At 33.5% G+C, this 8,825-nt stretch overlaps 1 long non-coding RNA gene across 1 annotated transcript; it reads right to left on the minus strand.

The window, feature by feature from the left end:
• Positions 1–187: 187 nt before the first annotated feature.
• Positions 188–8,358, minus strand: LOC147909407 (uncharacterized). Its single transcript, XR_015545390.1, has 3 exons — positions 7,483–8,358; positions 3,406–3,636; positions 188–689 (listed from the first exon to the last, which is right to left on the minus strand). It is a non-coding gene; the product is annotated as an uncharacterized LOC147909407 (long non-coding RNA).
• Between the last annotated feature and the right edge of the window lie 467 nt (positions 8,359–8,825).

Here is an 8,825-nt window from a genome sequence, read left to right on the forward strand (position 1 = left end):
GTTTCAAAAGTTTAATGAATTTGACGTCGAAGACAAAGAGCATCTAAGTTCAAAGGGCGTGGAGCGACTGTTAGGCCAATCCCGCTCCTCATTTCATTTTCTCGTATCCCTTCTTCCACAGTCTGACCAATCTATTGTCACGAAAATGTTTGCTTATTCCTCATACTTTTCTGCTATCTAACTAATTATTAAACGACATTGCAATCCGTATTGTTCGTCTAAAAGTGATCGCCTTTTTCATCATTCTTTTTTCATTTGTTTTCTCATTTATTTTTTACGTATATCATTTAGCGTTTTTTACATAAACTTTTCTATCATTTTTCTTTATGTATCTCATTTGCATACCTGTAACAAAACATGTATACGTTTCCCGATAATTGCTACTCATCAGCCTCGTTCCTTTTTATGCGGATCTCATACACGCATGAAAGCTGTACGTTTTATTTTCTCGTATCCCTTCCCCCACAGTCTGACCTATCTATTGTCACGAAAATGCTTGCTAATTGCTCATACTTTCCTGCTATCTTATTATTAAACGACATTGCAATCCGTATTGTTCGTCTAAAAGTGATCGCATTTTTCATCATTCTTTTTTCTTTTGTTTTTTCATTTATTTTTTACGTATATCATTTAGCGTTTTTTACATAAACTTTTCTATCATATTTTTTTCATGTATCTCATTTGCATACCTGTAACAAAACATGTATACGTTTCCCCAAAATTGTCAGCCTCGTTCATTCTTAAGGAGATGCTGGATCGAAGGCTGAAGTTAATCAAGGTCGATGTTACAGGTTTTTATTTCCAATTATTAAGTTGCTTACGCCTTCTGAGTTAATATGATCATGCAAGTAATCCGATCGATTAATTATCGATATTTTTATTCCGTTTCCTACATTATCATCTTAGCAGGGACGTGTATTAGTGTCGATTCCACAAATGTAAAATTTATTTTGAAAATTTTTCCAATTTTAAAATTGAGAAAAAAATAAATCGTAATTGAAGTTAACACTTACATTTGCAGAATCGATCTTAGAAATACAATTGTATTATGTACACATGCAGTGTAGGCCGTGTTCCAACATATATCACCAACCATATATTAAAAATCTGTAATATACATAAAGTACAGATTTTTAACTTTAATAGTTATATAGATATGAAGCCGTAGTAGCACTTTTTCCTTACGTCCAATACCACTTTAGGTAATAATAATATAGTATCAATAAATGAATATGACATTGCACATACATAATGTAATTCTTTTTTATGATTATCCTTATATATATGTATATATATATATTGGGTCATCTAAAATATATCCGCGGTTATTTGTTCAATTTTTGAATTAAATTTTTCTTTATTGAAAATCAATTTTAATCAAGTATATATTGGCCATTATTATCTATAACCTTTTGCCATTTTTCGGGTAATTTCATAATTCCATCCGTGTAGAACTTTTGTGGTTTATCGGCGAAAAACTTTTTCAAGTGATTTTCGGCAGCTCTTTTGTCGGCCAATGTTTTTCCATCAAGAGAGTTCTGCAGAGATCGAAACAAATGGTAGTCAGACACAAGGTCCGGGCTATACGGTGGATGCATCAAAACTTCCCAACCAAGCTCCCTCAATTTTTGGCGCGTCATCAAAGATGTGTGTGGTCTGGCGTTGTCATGATGGTAGACAACACCTTTTCTGTTAATCAATTCTGGTCGTTTTTCCTTAATCGCTTCCTGTAATCTATCCAGTTGTGAACAGTAGAGCTCTGAATTAATCGTTAGGCCATGTGGTAACACCTCATGATGGACTCCAATCCCACCATACACACAGCATCACTTTATTTGCCATCAATCCAGGCTTTGAAGTCGTTTGTGGTGGATCGCCGCGCTTATTCCATGATCTTTTACGAACAATATTCTTATATTTCAACCATTTTTCATCGCCTGCGATGATTTGCTTCAGAAATGGGTCGATTTCATTGCGTTTTAGTGTTTCGCTGATGGAAATTCGATCAATCAAATTTCTTTGCATTAGTGGCACCCAAACATCGAGTTTCTTTGCGTAGCCAGCCTTTTTCAAATGATACCAAACTGTCATATGGTTGATTCTTAGTGCATCGGCTATCTCCTGACAGCTCACATGTCGGTCTTGCTTGACCAGTTGCAAAATTTCATCGACTTTTTCAGACTGGCCGACTAGAGCGAGGTCGATCTTTGACATCAAAATTTCCAGAACGAAATCTAACAAACCACTCCTGCGTCCTGCGTTCACTTACAGCATCCGCGTCCTAAACTTCACAAATTTGTCTGCATGTTTGTGCTGCGTTTTTGCCTTTTTTGTAGTAAAGAAGCATCACATAGCGTATTTCTTCAGATATTCACTCATTTTCAAACCAATATAACACGATTGACACGATTGATGAATCATCAAACTTTTTTTTTACAAAAAATGTAACCTAAAATGTCATCTTTCAGACGCGCGTTCGTTTGACACAATCGAATTAGTGTTGCCCGATATATGACCATCAACACCATCTAGTGACAAAAAACCGCGGATACTTTTTAGATAACCCAATATTAGTTGAACAAATAAGTTGCTGCCGTTTGACAAAAGACGTGCCAGCTATGATTAAAATTGTCTGATGTAAAACATTATATAGTAAGGTTGGACATCTGTCAACAACATAACCTCGAAATACTAGCGATTTTGTATCAGCATCATATATTTTTTTTTGTGCGAAAATGTTTTGAGTCGAATAAGCGTCATTTGCGGGAACTTTTGATTTACTTCTTTAATTTGAAGAAATCTGCAGCTGAGGCTCATCGATTGCTTGTAGAAGCATGTGGTGAGGCTGCCTTGAGTGAGAGAAGTTGTCGTGAATGGTTTCAAAAATTTAAGAACGGTGAATTTGACGTCGAAGACAAAAAAAGTAGCAGAAGGCCGAAAGTGTACGAAGATGCGGAATTGGAAGCATTATTGAATGAAGATTCGTGCCAAACGCAGAAAGAACTTGCACTTACATTTTGATTTACATCAATAAAACATTATGTATCCTTCTTTCACAATAAATGCTTAATTTTTGATAAAAAACGGCGGAAACTTATTTGTACACATAATATAATAACATTTTTATTGCGTTTGCTAGAAAAAAATATATTTTTTTCAATTTGTGGGAAAGATGACTAAGAAAAAATGACGAAAAGATGTCTTTCTTATATTGTCTTTTCGATAAGATATCGAGGTTAGTTAAAAGATTTAATCTGCCTTCGCAAGCTTGATATTTTTTAACTCTCTCTGAGACGGGGCTTCGCGAGAGGGATGATTCTGCTATTTATACTATTGAAGATTATAATTTCTTACGAGTTGACAGAGCCTATGGGTGGTGGCGTCGCATAATATATAAGTACTCACTGCCTTATTCACCCGTTGATCTACGCATTCCTCTTGCGAATTCCACTATCGAAATTGTTGGTGCTGTTATACACCTCCGTAAAAAGCAGATAGCGGTTTTTTCTGTTTACCATCCTCCTTAGGTCGATTCTGGAGATGCATGCCCTTGAGACTCACTTGTGTTTATTATAACACAGACTGCATAATTTGTATGGGCGATCTTAATGTAGATCTTTTGAATCCACAAGGAACCTATGCGAATTACATAGGGTGTCATGAATATACGGCCCCACTAGTTCCGAGCAGGTAGACTAAACTGAGTAGAAAAGTCGTCTACCATTTTGTAATGCTCGCAACAATTAACGAGATATTAACGTTTAAAAATAGCCGAATATGCACGTCCTCCCGACCTATTATTGCCGAAAGTACGGCCCACCGAGCGCGCGGGCCGCGAGGAGCGGGGCTTACCGTCGTGAGCATCTAAGTTCAAAGGACGCGTCGCGCCTGTTAGGTCTTTCCCGCTCCTCGTGGCCCGCGTGCCGTGCGCTCGGTGGGCCGTACCTTTGACATCTCGTTAATATCTCGTTAATTATTGCGAGTATTACAAAATGGTAGAGAATTTTTCTACTCAATTTAGTCCACTCTATCTCTCGGGACGAGTGGAGCCGTATATTCATGACACCCTGTATATACACAATATTATATCATTATACTCGCTAAAACAGATAATTAATACTCCTACAAGAATAACAAGCAATTGCGCATCTCTTTTGGATTTAATATTTCTATCTCTTGATTAACAAATTACGGAATCGGGTGTTTGTGATGAGATTGACGTTATCGACCATCATGTAATTTATGCGTATTTAAATGTTTCGAAGCTACATCATAACTCTCGTATGAGACTCCACTGTAATTTAGGCTCAATTTCGGATGAAGCAAGTGAAGTGAATTTTGGATAGCATGATTAATCAAATTGATTTGTCATAGATTTGTGAATAATATTGATGATATGGTTTTGTTTTTTACTTCGAACTTGACTAATGTTTTTGATTGCCTTGCTCCGCTCACCTACAGACGTTCTACTTTGAAAACTTCATGAAACATGATTCACTGAGATGATTCGTAAGTCGTAAGCTCGTAAAAATTAAAAATCGAGCGTTAAATAGCTACATCAATAACAACTCCAATGAAAATTGTCTACGTTGTAAGAAATTGCGTAATCTCTAGTATCCTCTGCAATTAGGCGTAAAAAACAATTTTTTTCTATGCTCCTCTTTACGCAATCTCTCTCCTCGTGATTTCTGGAAAAATTTAGCATCTCTGGGTGGTTATAGCTTCTCTTCTATCATTTCTGAACATCTCCTTAATTCTATTTAAATAATTATTTTTTATAATCTGTTCCTTCTTCATCGTGTGCCCTTGTGTTATTAATCACTTTTTTCTTACTCATCTTCTCATTTCAAACAAGTTTTATCTCTCTCCAATTAACATGATTAATCTCTACAATATACTTAAAACTATAAAACTTCCTCCGGGCCTTATATTTCTCAGGATGCATATTACTTCTCTCTACTCTTAGTTGTCTTGAGCCATTATTATTTATTCTTAATTCATGCCTAACAAAAGGGATTTTTCCTACAGCTTGGAAGCATTCAATAGTTATTCCTCTCCTAAAAACATCCAAGCCTTCCTCTCCATCGTCTTACTCTTCCTCCTTTTCTTTCAAAAATTCTTGAGCGTATTATCTTTATGCAAATGAGGCATTTCTTTCATATAAATAATATCATTCCTGAATGTCAATCAAGCTTTCGTAAACATCACAGTGTCACTACTTCTCTTCTTCATTTATTAGATTCTGTTTTACGATCTTTTGATAATGGATGTTTATCGGCTCTTGCCGATATAATAAATAATAGGATAAAACGATAGAAAGAATTTATAACTTTTTTATCTGTCGTGATTTTAATATCCGATAGGTACGATAGGTCCTGATAAAAATTATATAATAAATTTCTATCGTTTATCGGATTTTTTGAGCAAGGTATTGTCTTAAGATGCTAATATGGCCCTCTGATTGGCTTATGACATTTTAAGACTGTACTTAAGACAACCTCAAATATAAGAATATATAAGAATATAAGAATATTCTCGTTTGCTGAGATATAACACTTTGTTGTCATATGTATTAGGTTGGTGCATATGAAATGTCGGATTTTTAAGTGAATATATAAAACTGCATATCTTTTTTCAAAAGCTTTATTTAATCAAAATATGCTCCATTTGTTTCAATACACTTTTCCCAACGAGATTTTAATGCATAGATGCCTGTCTTAAAGAAATTCTGATCTTTAGAATCAATAAATTCTGATATGGAATTTTTCAGTCTTCATTTTCTGTCTTCATTTTCATACTGTTTAGCCCGTAAAAACTGTTCTAAATGTTTAAAAAAATGAAAATCGGTTGGCGAAAAATCCGGTGAATAAGCTGGGTACAAAATTTCATTTTTTAATTCATTTAATTTCGCAATTGTTTTGTACGACGTATGCGGCCGAGCGTTGTCGTGGAGAAGTATTGGGCCATGCCGATTAACAAGTGATGGGCGTATAATTTTCAATTTTTCATGCATTTCATCAATGTACTGTCAGTACTTTTCGGCTGTAATTGTCTCCACAGTTCGAAGGAATGAATAATGAATTACTCTAGTTCACATTCCATCAAACTGTTATTAAAATTTGGATGAAGTGATGGCCTTGGAGTATGAGCCTCATTCCTATCAAGCTACCGAGCACATCTTTTCCTATTGTCGTAAAGAACCCATTTTTCATCAAAAGTAATAATCCGATCGAAAAATGGCTCTCGATGAAATCGGATTAGTAATGATGAGCATACGTTCAATCGATCCAGCTTATTTCGCTCGGTTAGTTCGTGCGGTACCCATTTATCCATTTTTTTCACCTTGTCAATTTCAAAAAGGTATCGCAATATCGTTGTATGGTCAACTTTCATTCTGGTAGCAAGTTCCCTTATAGATATAGTTGGATTCGTTTCCACTAATGCTTTCAGAGTATCATTTTTCATAGACGTTTTGGGTCTCCCATGCGATTCATTTTGTAGGGAAAAATCATCAGACCGAAATTTTTCAAACCAACGCTGCACTTTTCGATCGTTAACAGTATTCTCCCCAAATGCCTGGTTTATATTGCGTGCAGCTTTTGCAACATTATTACCAAGTTTATATTCATATAAAAAAATTACATGAATATCGGTTGAATTCATATCCTTACGAAATTCAAAATAAATAACGAAATGGAACACTTTTGAGAAAATCTTCTTTGTTGAAATGTGACTCTGGCAATGGACAATACGATTATAAGCAAGGTTATGCCAAAAACAAAAGCATAACGAAAACAGGGAGACAAACGTTCATATGTAAAGAAAATCCGACATTTCATATGCACCAACCTAATATATTGTAAGTATTTAAGAATAAATAATTATTTTACTTTTTACATAAAATACAATAATTTCACTTTTTATAGGACTATTTCAAATATTAATGATGAAGAGAGTAATAGTAATGTTTATGAAAGTAATAATGAAGTTAACGAAAATTTGAGCATTTCGAGAGGTATTAAATAATTATTACAATTACTTTTATTATAAAATTACTTTTATTAAAAAATTTATTAATTTTAATTATTTTTAAGACAATTGTAGTAGAAAAAAGAAGGCCATATCTGATTCATACATATCTGATTCATACATATCATATATATCTGATTCAATCACACATGAAACGATTAGCAGAAACATTAAAGTAATCATCTTTTAACATTATTCTTCCATTACGATCTTAAGAAGACCACATAGATGCATTTTTAAAATTGTTTGGCTACAATTTAAGAAAATTATCGTCAAAGAAACAAGATGAATGGATTGAACGATATTTGCAACAGTTCTACGAAATGTCAAAAACAGACTTATGAAATCTAAATGTGATACTAATTGCAATATCAATATATGTCATAAAATTAGTGATATTGTGATATTAATGATATTAATGTTTGTGGTATTAGTTTTAATATTAATACTTACAATAAATAAACTGAAAGATACAAATTAGCAACAATTAAATTGCTAAGGTATAGCCCCTTCACTATTGAAATATGCACTAAAGTCATCCCGAACCTTTGTAGAAATCCGAAAATTGATATTCGTACTACACTGATTTATTTCCCGAAAAGCAAAATTATTATATACATTCTTTCTCCAAGAACCTTCTATTAATGCATCATTATCCTCTCGATCAACCATATTTTCTGTCACATATTTTTTAATTCCGATATCTTGTATTCTATTATAATTATGAAAACATACAATAGCTTATATCATTTTATTGTTATTTTTATAGAATTTATTGGTCTTCTTAAAATCCTCCACTGACTTATTAAAACATCAAAAGCATTTTTAATAGTTCCTCTTGCTAAGACTAAGGCGATAAGTGTAAATAGTTTTCTCTTAATTTAATTCTTATCTTCTGGAAAAGGTCTCATTAAATATTCAGTAAGAGGAAAAGCTTTATCTCCAACAAGTACGTAAGGTACAGGTTTCTTTCGAAATAAAGTGGTTCTGGATCAGGTACATTCATTTCATTGTTTACGCATTTCATACTAAGAAGAGAATCTTTAAATATTCCACTGTCACTGCGACGTCCATAAGCCCCAATGTTTACAAAAGTAAAAATATATTTGATATCAATCACAAATAGCAAGCAAAACTGTGACTATTTTTATAATAATAATATGATGATTCTGCATTTTCGGGACACTATAAAATATTATAATTGTCATTCTATAAATATCTTTATAAATACAAATATCTTTTAAAATTTTTAAAGTTTTTAATTATTTAACTTACTTGAATAATTATATATTTATCATCAATAACTCCAATACAATAATTAAAATCCTATATTTCTTCAAACTCTTTAGAAATGCTTAACTACTTTTCTTTTGTGAAAGGATATGGAAGAACATCTTTAGATAAAACAGACCACAATGCATCGCAAGTTTCTGAAATAATATTACTAACAGTTGTTAGTCCAAGCAGATGTTGATAGCTCATAGAAATTATTGAGTCGCCGAAAGCAAGAAATCTACACGAAGTTATTAGCATGAAGAGAGCATAGACGAACACACAACGCATGCGTAAGTATACACGGATATGGATTCATCGTAGTGTATGTACCTTCTTATGTCGTCTTCATGCTAGTAACGTGCTGCAAGCGGCCCGGAATTTGAATCACTGGTCTGTGCTCCCCGCTTTACTGTCCACAGCACTCTTGCATAACGTATAATGCATAGTCCATAAGGAAATCAACCAATCGAAATTCTTCTTTTCCATAGAATAGAAGAAAAAGAAAAATTCTGATTAGTTGA

This window comes from Acromyrmex echinatior, chromosome 6 (genome assembly GCF_024713525.1).
Source record: "Acromyrmex echinatior isolate Ae372 chromosome 6, ASM2471352v2, whole genome shotgun sequence".
Taxonomy (NCBI): domain Eukaryota; kingdom Metazoa; phylum Arthropoda; class Insecta; order Hymenoptera; family Formicidae; genus Acromyrmex; species Acromyrmex echinatior.